We start from the raw sequence: 13,325 nt of genomic DNA, 5'->3' as shown, positions 1-13,325 counted from the left end.
AAGAAACTTTTTTGGCACAGGTGGCCCTCGCCCGGGGTGCACCCCGTGTGGTCACTGTCTTGCCTGCGCCAATGTCCTGCGCTGCTCCGAATTCGTCTCTAGTGATGGCACAAAAACATTCCAGATTAAAGAACGTATATCCTGCGGGACTACCAATGTGATATATTATGCCACGTGTCCGTGCCCCAGGATATATGTTGGCCTCACTACGCGCGAACTTAGAATTCGTGTAAGGGAGCATGTGCGGGATATTGGCGCGGCCAGGATGGCGTCCCCTGGGGTGGAACTCAAAACAATCCCCCGTCACTTTAAGCTCCATCATCGGTGCAATGAGAAGTTGCTTGGGGTGAGGGGGATTGATGTCCTCCATCTGGGCATCAGGGGTGGGGACAACAAAAAACGCTTAGCTCAAATTGAAACTAAGTGGATCACTATGCTTGACACCATGACCCCTAAAGGTCTTAACGAATCCCTTAGTTTCGCCCCCTTCCTATAGTTTGGGATTGCCTCTCTCTTTGTCACCTAGTTCAAATTCTCTCTTGGTATGGGTTGCCCCATCATATATTACCAGCATGTTCCCTCCGGTGTGTGTTTTTTCTTATGTTTTTAACTTGTTTTTAACTTATGCATTACTTTTTTCCTTTTTTTATTAGTAATTATTGGGCTCAGCCTTGGTCCTCCTCTTTTTATTCTGGCTATCCATCTCCCTGGAATCTTCATATTACTACATCGGTGGATCTCTGGAACACTCTGACCCACCAAACATTTGGAAGACATCAACACTATCCTTGGCGTTCCAGCCATGTTAATATTTGTTATTTATTGATGTTATGCCTGTTATAAATTGTTACCTTCGGTATATTGGGGTTAGGTTGATTTGTGTCTAACGGTCTCAATGTTCAGTGTCCTCTCCCCTTTTCTCCCCATGTTATTCCAGGGATTTACCTGTGTTTACATTCACACTGCGGCGCACGCCCCCTTGTGGCCGTGCGCATCGCCCTGTGTGCGGGCGGCTGTTGCACATGGACCGGCGTCTCCTTTCCTAGTGCGCAGGTCTGGAACTTCGCTTCCTGATTTGCGTACTTGGTGTGGCGCCAGGTCCTGGTGCGGAGTTTGCCTGCCGCAGTGCGCATGTGCCGACAGCGCCACCGGGATTGGAGGTTGCCGCACATGTGACGTAGGTCAGGAGGTTATAGGCAGGTCCTGTAACACCCAATACCACTTCCCCTTGAGGAAGCAGCGTGCACACGCTGCGAAACGCGCGTCGGGGCGCATCCACCGGCGGGACCCCCTTCTCCCCTCTTCTCCCACGCAAGGGTAAGCCTTTCTCTGTTTATTGCTGCAGTGCCATACATGGGGTCACTTGTTTCAGCCAAACGGCATGTACTCTTTTCAGACTGCCTGATATACACTCACTGGCCACTTTATTAGGTACACCTGTCCAACTTCTTGTTAACACTTAATTTCTAATCAGCCAATCACATGGCGGCAACTCAGTGCATTTAGGCATGTAGACATGGTCAAGACAATCTCCTGCAGTTCAAACCGAGCATCAGTATGGGGAAGAAAGGTGATTTGAGTGCCTTTGAACGTGGCATGGTTGTTGGTGCCAGAAGGGCTGGTCTGAGTATTTCAGAAACTGCTGATCTACTGGGATTTTCACGCACAACCATCTCTAGGGTTTACAGAGAATGGTCCGAAAAAGAAAAAAAATCCAGTGAGCGGCAGTTCTGTGGGCGGAAATGCCTTGTTGATGCCAGAGGTCAGAGGAGAATGGGCAGACTGGTTCGAGCTGATAGAAAGGCAACAGTGACTCAAATCGCCACCCGTTACAACCAAGGTAGGCCTAAGAGCATCTCTGAACGCACAGTGCGTCGAACTTTGAGGCAGATGGGCTACAGCAGCAGAAGACCACACCGGGTACCACTCCTTTCAGCTAAGAACAGGAAACTGAGGCTACAATTTGCACAAGCTCATCGAAATTGGACAGTAGAAGATTGGAAAAACGTTGCTTGGTCTGATGAGTCTCGATTTCTGCTGCGACATTCGGATGGTAGGGTCAGAATTTGGCGTAAACAACATGAAATCTTTGGGATGTGGTGGAACGGGAGATTCGCATCAGGGATGTGCAGCCGACAAATCTGCGGCAACTGTGTGATGCCATCATGTCAATATGGACCAAAATCTCTGAGGAATGCTTCCAGCACCTTGTTGAATCTATGCCACGAAGAATTGAGGCAGTTCTGAAGGCAAAAGGGGTCCAACCCGTTACTAGCATGGTGTACCTAATAAAGTGGCCAGTGAGTGTATGTATGGAGCAACGATCGAGTTTTCAGCTTCCCATGCTGTTACTAGCCCCTGCAATATGGGGGCTGTGGTGCCTACACACTAAGGACATTTCCTTCTGTTATATCTGCCAAAGGGCATGTACTGATTCCAACAAGTTACATCTGCATCGCTATAATCTCTGGGGGCTCTGGGGTTTTGGGGTTTTTTCACTTGTTTTCCCCCTATCCGTGTGGTGTAGTGCAACACCTGTCATGATTACACATGTTCTGCTTTTAATATTTTTGTAATAATAAAGATTTCTATATGGTTATTTACTTCCGGCTCCTGGTTCTCTTGTTTCTCATATTTAATAGTTGGAGCAATGGTTTAACAAATCCGGGTTACTATTATATGTACACTGGTACTTTTCCCTGGATTATTTAGCATGTATTCGGACTTTTGGTTATTATTATGCACACATGGCAGCGTTCTTCCGACGCATTTCGACTAACGTCTTAATCATGATAATCACCAAGAATTAAAGTGTAATCACAGTTTTATCAGCAGGAGCTGAAAGTTGCCAATCAGTGGTGTGATCGGGGTTACACAAAGCTCAGCATTTAGAGAACTTCTAGATCTGCAGGAGAGAAAACAGGATTTTTTCCAAAATGACTGCTAGTAGCCTAGTAAGTGATAAGTCTCTGGAATTAGGGACTTTACCCCTACATTATACCGCTATTAGATGAGGTAGTAAAAACCTTTTAACAGATTCCCTTTAAAGGGAACTTGTCACCAGATTTGACCCATGAGATACGGCCACCACCTTTCAGCTCTCATATACAGTATTCTAATATGCTGTATGCATACACCTTTTTCCTTTGTTGCAGGGTGGATCGGGGGCATACATACAGCATATTAGAATATTGTATATGAGAGCTGAAAGGTGACTGTATCTCATATGGGTCAAACCTGGTGACAGGTTCCCTTCAAGAGTTCATCTACATAAGCTGATGGCAGACATTTACTGGCCTGTACAGGCAGACCAGAATTCTATGTGCACAGATGAATCATAAATATGACCATTCCATACATCTATATATATAATTGTCTAAGGGGTACTTCCGTCTGTTTGTAACGGAAATCCCACGTCGCTGATTGGTCACGGCCACGGCACAGTCCGGCCGGGAATTAGTCCCTCCCTACCTCCCTCCAGTCAGTGCCCGGCGCCCGCTCCATACTCCCCTCCAGTCAGCGCTCACACAGGGTTAATGGCAGCGTTATCCACCATTTGTCATATCCAAGGGGCAGGTCAGTAAACGACAAGCTGAAGCAAGACATCGAAGCTGAACCAAGTACAGTACTATGTACTGTACCTCCTTTGACGAGGCAATCAGGTGGGTCAAGAAGTTGGTAAGGGGCACCCTAATGGCCAAAACAGACATTGAGGGGGCATTCCGGTTACTACCTGTGCCTCCGAATAGTGTCCTCCCATTGGGGTACGCTGCTGAGTAGCACTAAATTCTACTAGGCCCAAAAGGATTTCCTGGGCTAGATGCCATTACAAAATAGTAGTTAGGTAAACAGGCGGTGTAGCTTGCTTCATGGGTGGGGTATGCTGCTGAGTAGCACCAACTTCTACTAGGCCCAAAAGGATTTCCTGGGCTAGATGCCGTTACAAAATAGTAGTTGGGTAAACAGGCGGTGTAGCTTGCTTCATGGTTGGGGTACTGTGCTGAGTAGCACAAAATGCTATTAGGTACAAAAAGGTTTTCTGGGTTAGATGCAGTTAAAAATTAGTAATTAGATCAACAGGCGGTGTAGCTTGCTTCATGGGTGAAGTACGCTGCTGAGTAGCACCAAATTCTACTAGGCCCAAAAGGATTTCCTGGGCCAGATGCCATTAAAAAATAGCTCTTAGGTAAACAGGCAGTGTAGCTTGCTTCATGGGTGGGGTACTGTGCTGAGTAGCACAAAATGCTATTAGGTACAAAACGATTTCCTGGGCTAGATGCAGTTAAAAATTAGTAATTAGATCAACAGGTGGTGTAGCTTGCTTCATGGTTGGGGTACGCTGCTGAGTAGCACTAAATTCTACTAGGCCCAAAAGGATTTCCCGGGCTAGATGCTGTTACAAAATAGTAGTTAGGTAAACAGGCGGTGTAGCTTGCTTCATGGGTGAAGTACGCTGCTGAGTAGCACCAAATTCTACTAGGCCCAAAAGGATTTCCTGGGCCAGATGCCGTAAAAAATAGTACTTAGGTAAACAGGCGGTGGGTGGCTGGGCTACTCTGCTGACTAGCAGACACTGAAACTTTGGAGCAGACCAGATGCCATTAAAAAATAGCACTTAGGTAAACAGGCGGTGTAGCTTGCTTCATTGGTGGGGTACTGTGCTGAGTAGCACAAAATGCTATTAGGTACAAAACGATTTCCTGGGCTAGATGCAGTTAAAAATTAGTAATTAGATCAACAGGCGGTGTAGCTTGCTTCATGTGTGGGGTACGCTGCTGAGTAGCACTAAATTCTACTAGGCCCAAAAGGATTTCCTGGGCTAGATGCCGTTACAAAATAGTAGTTAGGTAAACAGGCAGTGTAGCTTGCTTCATGGGTGAGGTACGCTGCTGAGTAGCACTAAATTCTACTAGGCCCAAAAGGATTTCCCGGGCTCGATGCCATTACAAAATAGTATTTAGGTAAACAGGCGGTGTAGCTTGCTTCATGGGTGGGGTATGCTGCTGAGTAGCACTAAATTCTACTAGGCCCAAAAGGATTTCCTGGGCTAGATGCCGTTACAAAATAGTAATTAGGTAAACAGGCAGTGTAGCTTGCTTCATGGGTGAGGTACACTGCTGAGTAGCACAAAATGCTATTAGGTACAAAACGATTTCCTGGGCTAGAAGCAGTTAAAAATTAGTAATTAGATCAACAGGCGGTGTAGCTTGCTTCATGGGTGGGGTACGCTGCTGAGTAGCACTAAATTCTACTAGGCCCAAAAGGATTTCCTGGGCTAGATGCCGTTACAAAATAGTAGGTAAACAGGCAGTGTAGCTTGCTTCATGGGTGAGGTACGCTGCTGAGTAGCACTAAATTCTACTAGGCCCAAAACAATTTCACGGGCTAGATGCCGTTACAAAATAGTAGTTAGGTAAACAGGCAGTGTAGCTTGCTTCATGGGTGGGGTACGCTGCTGAGTAGCACCAAATTCTACTAGGCCCAAAAGGATTTCCTGGGCCAGATGCCGTTAAAAATAGTACTTAGGTAAACAGGCGGTGTAGCTTGCTTCATGGGTGGGGTACGCTGCTGAGTAGCACCATATTCTACTAGGCCCAAAAGGATTTCCTGGGCTAGATGCTGTTACAAAATAGTAGTTAGGTAAACAGGCGGTGTAGCTTGCTTCATGGGTGGGGTACGCTGCTAAGTAGCACCAAATTCTACTAGGCCCAAAAGGATTTCCTGGGCCAGATGCCGTTAAAAATAGTACTTAGGTAAACAGGCGGTGGGTGGCTGGGCTACTCTGCTGACTAGCAGACACTGAAGCTTTGGAGCAGACCTCTGAATCCCAGGCCATAGTATGAGTAAACAACTCTGCAGATGACCCCACCCAACTGAAATTGACGATGGCAACGTCATGTAAAACTCAGCAAGGGGACTAAATAAAAGAGTCTCCATTTTTTCAAAAAATTCGGCCACAGACACCACTTAAGTGGCATCAATTTCGCCAGAGTTTTTTAAAACGGTTGGTGAGGTGATTTTCAAAAATCATCAAGCTTTTAGTCTCCCCAAGATGACACAGGGGTAGAAAAGTCCTTGCGGATCCAGGATTTGTTCATCTTGATGAACGTTAGTCTGTCTACATTGTCACTGGACAGCCGCGTGCGCTTATCTGTCAGCACACCACCAGCAGTGCTGAACACACGTTCAGAGAGAACGCTGGCTGCGGGGCACGACAAGATCTCCAAGGCGTGAGTGGCGAGCTCAGGCCATTTTTCAAGATTGGAAGCCCAAAATGAGCAAGGGTCCAGTTCCACAGTCATGGCATCGATGTTAACTTGGAGATACTCTTGTACCATCCTCTCTAGGTGTTGGCTGTGCGTAAGACTTCTTGTCTCCTGTGGCCTTGCAAAGGATGGTCTAAAAAAATCTTGAAACGATTGGAAAAAATTGCTGTTACCACCAGATACGATGTTACTGTTACGGTTAGAGTGATGACTCGATAGTCCCACGGTTGGCAAGTTAGAACTCAGAGATTGAATACGTGCACCACTGGTGTTTTGTGGAAAAGCAGATGTTAGATTCTGTAACAGTCTCTGCTGATACTCCTGCATGCGTGAATCCCTTTCTATGGCAGGAATTATTTCGCCAAATTTGCTTTTGTACCGGGGATCTAAGAGTTTGGCAACCCAGTAGTCAGAATTACTTCGGATTCTGACAATCCGAGGGTCATATTGCAGGTAGTGCAGCAAGAAGGCACTCATGTGTCTTGCGCATCCAGGAGGACCAAGTCCTTGTTGTCTTGGTGGTGGCGAGGTGAGAATCATGCTTCCTTCGTCTGCCCTCTCCCCCCAACCTCGCACAACAGAAATTTGATCAAGGTCTCCCTCATCTGATGAGTCTTCCATGCCCAGCGCCAGTTCGTCCTCCACCTCTTCCTCGCCTCCTGCACCTTCCTCAACAGTTTGGCTGCTACCATGCGCCCTCGGTAATCCCTCTCCCCAGCCTCCAATGCCAGCCGCCTTGGTGGTGCCAACCTTCTTGACCTTGGAGGTATGATCCCTTCCACATACGACTCCTCCTGTTCCTCCTCCTCCTCTTGTTCCACCACCTGACTCCGAACACTGTGTAAGGTGTGCTCCAGCATGTAAATCACCGGAATGGTCATGCTGATAATGGCATCGTCAGCACTAAACATCTTCGTTGCTATTTCAAAACTGTGCAGAAGGGTGCATAGGTCCCTGATCTGAGACCACTCCTGCAGCGCGATTTGCCCCACCTCTTGAGCTCATTGGCCCAGGCTATATGTCATAACGTATTGCACAAGGGCTCGTCGGACAGTGCAGACACTGCTCCTAGGCCCAAAACTATTAACTGGATTAGATGCAGTAAAAATTGAGATACACAGGCGGTATAGTTTGTTTCACAGGCGGGCTATTCTGCTGACGTGCAGACACTGCTCCTAGGCCTTAAACTATTAACTGGATTGGATGCAGTAAAAATTGAGATACACAGGCAGTATAGTTTGTTTCACAGGCTGGCTACTCTGCTGACGTGCAGAAACTGCTCCTAGGCCCTAAACTATTAACTGGATTAGATGCAGTACAAATTGAGATACACAGGTGGTATAGTTTTTTTCACAGGCGGGCTACTCTGCTGACGTGCAGACACTGCTCCTAGGCCCAAAACTATTAACTGGATTAGATGCAGTAAAAATTGAGATACACAGGCGGTATAGTTTGTTTCACAGGCAGGCTACTCTGCTGATGTGCAGACACTGCTCCTAGGCCCAAAACTATTAACTGGATTAGATGCAGTAAAAATTGAGATACACAGGCGGTATAGTTTGTTTCACAGGCTGGCTAATCTGCTGACATGCAGACACTGCTCCTAGGCCCAAAACTATTAACTGGGTTAGATGCAGTAAAATTGAGATACACAGGTGGTATAGTTTGTTTCACAGGCGGGCTACTCTGCTGACGTGCAGACACTGCTCCTAGGCCCAAAACTATTAACTGGATTAGATGCAGTAAAAATTGAGATACACAGGCGGTATAGTTTGTTTCACAGGCGGGCTACTCTGCTGACGTGCAGACACTGCTCCTAGGCCCTAAACTATTAACTGGATTGGATGCAGTAAAAATAGAGATACACAGGCGATATAGTTTGTTTCACAGGCTGGCTACTCTGCTGACGTGCAGACACTGCTCCTAGGCCCTAAACTATTAACTGGATTAGATGCAGTGAAAATAGAGATACACAGGCGGTGTAGTTAGTTTCACAGGCTGGCTACTCTGCTGATGTGCAGACACTGCTCCTAGGCCCTAAACTATTAACTGGATTAGATGCAGTCAAAATTGAGATATACAGGCAGTATAGTTTGTTTCACAGGCGGGCTACTCTGCTGACGTGCACACACTGCTCCTATGCCCAAAACTATGAACTGGATTAGATGCAATAAAAATTGAGATACACAGGCGGTATAGTTTGTTTCACAGGCTGGCTACTCTACTGACGTGCAGACACTGTTACTAGGCCCTAAACTATTAACTGGATTAGATGCAGTAAAAATTGAGATACACAGGCGGTACAGTTTGTTTCACAGGTGGGCTACTCTGCTGATGTGCAGACACTGCTCCTAGGCCCAAAACTATTAACTGGATTATATGCAGTAAAAATTGAGATACACAGGCGGTATAGTTTGCTTCACAGGCGGACCACTCTGCTTACATGCAGACACTGCTCCTAGGCCCAAAACTATTAACTGGATTAGATGCAGTAAAAATTGAGATACATAGGCGGTATAGTTTGTTTCACAGGCGGGCTACTCTGCTGACCTGCAGACACTGCTCCTAGGCCCAAAACTATTAACTGGATTAGACGCAGTAAAAATTGAGATACACAGGCGGTATAGTTTGTTTCACAGGCTGGCTACTCTACTGACATGCAGACACTGCTCCTAGGCCCAAAACTGTTAACTGGATTAGATGCAGTAAAAATTGAGATACACAGGCGGTATAGTTTCTTTCACAGGCGGGCTACTCTGCTGATGTGCAGACACTGCTCCTAGGCCCTAAACTATTCACTGGATTAGATGCAGTGAAAATAGAGATACACCGGCGGTATAGTTTGTTTCACAGGCTGGCTACTCTGCTGACGTGCAGACACTGCTCCTAGGCCCTAAACTATTAACTGGATTAGATGCAGTAAAAATTGAGATACACAGGCGGTATAGTTTGTTTCACAGATGGGCTTCTCTGCTGACGTGCAGACACTGCTCCTAGGCCCAAAACTATTAACTGGATTAGATGCAGTAAAAATTGAGATACACAGGCGGTATAGTTTGTTTCACAGGCTGGCTACTCTGCTGACGTGCAGACACTGCTCCTAGGCCCTAAACTATTAACTGGATTAGACGCAGTAAAAATTGAGATACACAGGCGGTTTACTTTGTTTCACAGGCGGGCTACTCTGCTGATGTGCAGACACTGCCCCTAGGCCCTAAACTATTAACTGGATTTGATGCAGTAAAAATTGAGATACACAGGCGGTATAGTTTGTTTCACAGGTGGGCTACTCTGCTGACGTGCAGACACTGCTCCTAGGCCCACAACTATTAACTAGATTGGATGCAGTAAAAATTGAGATACACAGGCGGTATAGTTTGTTTCACAGGCGGGCTTCTCTGCCGACGTGCAGACACTGCTCCTAGGCCCAAAACTATTAACTGGATTAGATGCAGTAAAAATAGAGATACACAGGCGGTATAGTTAGTTTCACAGGTGGGCTACTCTGCTGATGTGCAGACACTGCTCCTAGGCCCAAAACTATTAACTGGATTATATGCAGTAAAAATTGAGATACACAGGCGGTATAGTTTGCTTCACAGGACGGACCACTCTGCTTACATGCAGACACTGCTCCTAGGCCCAAAACTATTAACTGGACTAGATGCAGTAAAAATTGAGATACATAGGCGGTATAGTTTGTTTCACAGGCGGGCTACTCTGCTGACCTGCAGACACTGCTCCTAGGCCCAAAACTATTAACTGGATTAGACGCAGTAAAAATTGAGATACACAGGCGGTATAGTTTGTTTCACAGGCTGGCTACTCTACTGACATGCAGACACTGCTCCTAGGCCCAAAACTATTAACTGGACTAGATGCAGTAAAAATTGAGATACATAGGCGGTATAGTTTGTTTCACAGGCGGGCTACTCTGCTGACCTGCAGACACTGCTCCTAGGCCCAAAACTATTAACTGGATTAGACGCAGTAAAAATTGAGATACACAGGCGGTATAGTTTGTTTCACAGGCTGGCTACTCTACTGACGTGCAGACACTGCTCCTAGGCCCAAAACTGTTAACTGGATTAGATGCAGTAAAAATTGAGATACATAGGCGGTATAGTTTGTTTCACAGGCGGGCTACTCTGCTGACCTGCAGACACTGCTCCTAGGCCCAAAACTATTAACTGGATTAGACGCAGTAAAAATTGAGATACACAGGCGGTATAGTTTGTTTCACAGGCTGGCTACTCTACTGACGTGCAGACACTGCTCCTAGGCCCAAAACTGTTAACTGGATTAGATGCAGTAAAAATTGAGATACACCGGCGGTATAGTTTTTTTCACAGGCTGGCTACTCTGCTGACGTGCAGACACTGCTCCTAGGCCCTAAACTATTAACTGGATTAGATGCAGTAAAAATTGAGATACACAGGCGGTATAGTTTGTTTCACAGATGGGCTACTCTGCTGACGTGCAGACACTGCTCCTAGGCCCAAAACTATTAACTGGATTAGATGCAGTAAAAATTGAGATACACAGGCGGTATAGTTTGTTTCACAGGCTGGCTACTCTGCTGACGTGCAGACACTGCTCCTAGGCCCTAAACTATTAACTGGATTAGACGCAGTAAAAATTGAGATACACAGGCGGTTTACTTTGTTTCACAGGCGGGCTACTCTGCTGACGTGCAGACACTGCCCCTAGGCCCTAAACTATTAACTGGATTTGATGCAGTAAAAATTGAGATACACAGGTGGTACAGTTTGTTTCACAGGTGGGCTACTCTGCTGACGTGCAGACACTGCTCCTAGGCCCACAACTATTAACTAGATTGGATGCAGTAAAAATTGAGATATACAGGCGGTATAGTTTGTTTCACAGGCGGGCTTCTCTGCCGACGTGCAGACACTGCTCCTAGGCCCAAAACTATTAACTGGATTAGATGCAGTAAAAATAGAGATACACAGGCGGTATAGTTAGTTTCACAGGCGGGCTACTCTGCTGACGTGCAGACACTGCTCCTAGGCCCAAAACTATTAACTGGATTAGATGCGGTAAAAATTGAGATACACAGGCGGTATAGTTAGTTTCACAGGCGGGCTACTCTGCTGACGTGCAGACACTGCTCCTAGGCCCTAAACTATTAACTGGATTAGATGCAGTGAAAATAGAGATACACAGGCGGTGTAGTTAGTTTCACAGGCGGGCTACTCTGCTGACGTGCAGACACTGCTTCTAAGCCCAAAACCCCAAAACGATTTACTGGGTTAGATGCAGTAAAAATTGAGATACACAGGCCGTGTAGCTAGCTTCACAGGCGGGCTACCCTGCTGACGTGCAGACACTGCTCCTAGGTCCACAACTATTAACTGGATTGGATGCAGTAAAAATTGAGATACACAGGCGGTATAGTTTGTTTCACAGGCGGGCTACTCTGCCGACGTGCAGACACTGCTCCTATGCCCAAAACTATTAACTGGATTAGATGCGGTAAAAATTGAGATACACAGGCGGGATAGTTAGTTTCACAGGCAGGCTACTCTACTGACGTGCAGACACTGCTCCTAGGCCCAAAACTATTAACTGGATTAGATGCAGTGAAAATAGAGATACACAGGCGGTGTAGTTAGTTTCACAGGTGGGCTACTCTGCTGACGTGCAGACTCTGCTTCTAAGCCCAAAACCCCAAAACGATTTACTGGGTTAGGCTAGTTTCACATTTGCGTTTAAAAACGCAGCGTTTTTAACGCAAACGCATTTTAAAATGCGCGCGTCTCCTGCCTCCCGTGACGTCACGGCTTGTGATTGGTCGCGTCGCCCATGTGACCGCGACGCGACCAATCACAACGCCGGAATGTAATTTTAAAATACTGAAGGACCTAAAATTACGTCACGGCTTGCTGTGATTGGTTGCGTCGCGGCTACATGGGCGGCACGCGACCAATCAGAAGCCGTGACGTCACGGAAGGAAGGAAAAGCGCGCATTTTAAGCAAAGAACGCTGCCGGTTCCCTCGGTGAGGTCCAGGCTGCGTCGGAGAGGTGAGTATAGCAATATTTTTTATTTTAATTCTTTCTTTTACACATTAATGTTGTTTCGATACCGATACCCGATACCACAAAAGTATCGGATCTCGGTATCGGAATTCCGATACCCGCAAGTATCGGCCGATACCCGATACTTGCGGTATCGGAATGCTCAACACTAGTCACCTTGCTATTGTAAGGTGACATTAAACACTAGAGTGACCACCAAATAAGTGATCAACTCAATGAAGCTCACCAATCAAAATGTCAGTTAAAATATAACATTTATTGAAAATTTTTTTTTTAAAAGATCCAAATAACCACTTAAAATAGCCAACACCTTACCAGATAAGTGCCCGAATAGTGGGTGTCCTCCTCCGGCACCCCGACTCGCGTTTCGCCCTCTGCTTCTTCCGGGGGTGCAATCTTGCCTTACGCAGGCGTGTACTATGGAGGACAGAGAATTAACTTAAATCCAATATTGCAGCCAGCATGCAGCCAGCGGGTAAGGAAACGGTGAATCAAACACCCAAAAACCCCGCCCCTATGGCTGAAAATTGTTCCCTCCAAATTCAGGTGACAGAGTCCCTTTAAGCCCATCCCGTGCAAGGGTGTGTCTGAGACCAGTGGTTCTCCAAGCTGTAGTATGTTTGTGTTTTTTTTTCTCTTACTTTCTGCCACTGACTGTTTAAAGTGTTAAAGGGAACCTGTCACCCCGTTTTTTGAAGATGAGCTAAAAATAGCGTTAAATAGGGGCAGAGCTGGGCGTTACATTAGTGTCTTTGTGTGCCTTTATTACCCACCTATGCTGCTGAAATACCTTTGTAAAGTCGCCGTTTTCTGCTGTCACTCACGCTGGTCTGGTCCTATGGGCGTGGTGACAGCGCTGTTTCTCCCCCAGAATCCTGCTCATCATTACGTTGGTGGCGTAGTGGTGTACGCATGTCCAAAAGGCGAATCCACTGCCCAGAATGTTTTTTCGTGACATATTGGGCTTCATGTTAGTAGTAAATTTGGGTCAATAATTT

This window comes from Ranitomeya variabilis, chromosome 1 (assembly GCF_051348905.1).
Source record: "Ranitomeya variabilis isolate aRanVar5 chromosome 1, aRanVar5.hap1, whole genome shotgun sequence".
NCBI classification, from domain to species: Eukaryota; Metazoa; Chordata; class Amphibia; order Anura; family Dendrobatidae; genus Ranitomeya; species Ranitomeya variabilis.
The sequence above is the reverse complement of the archived record's forward strand: the minus strand, read 5'-3'. Positions refer to the sequence as shown.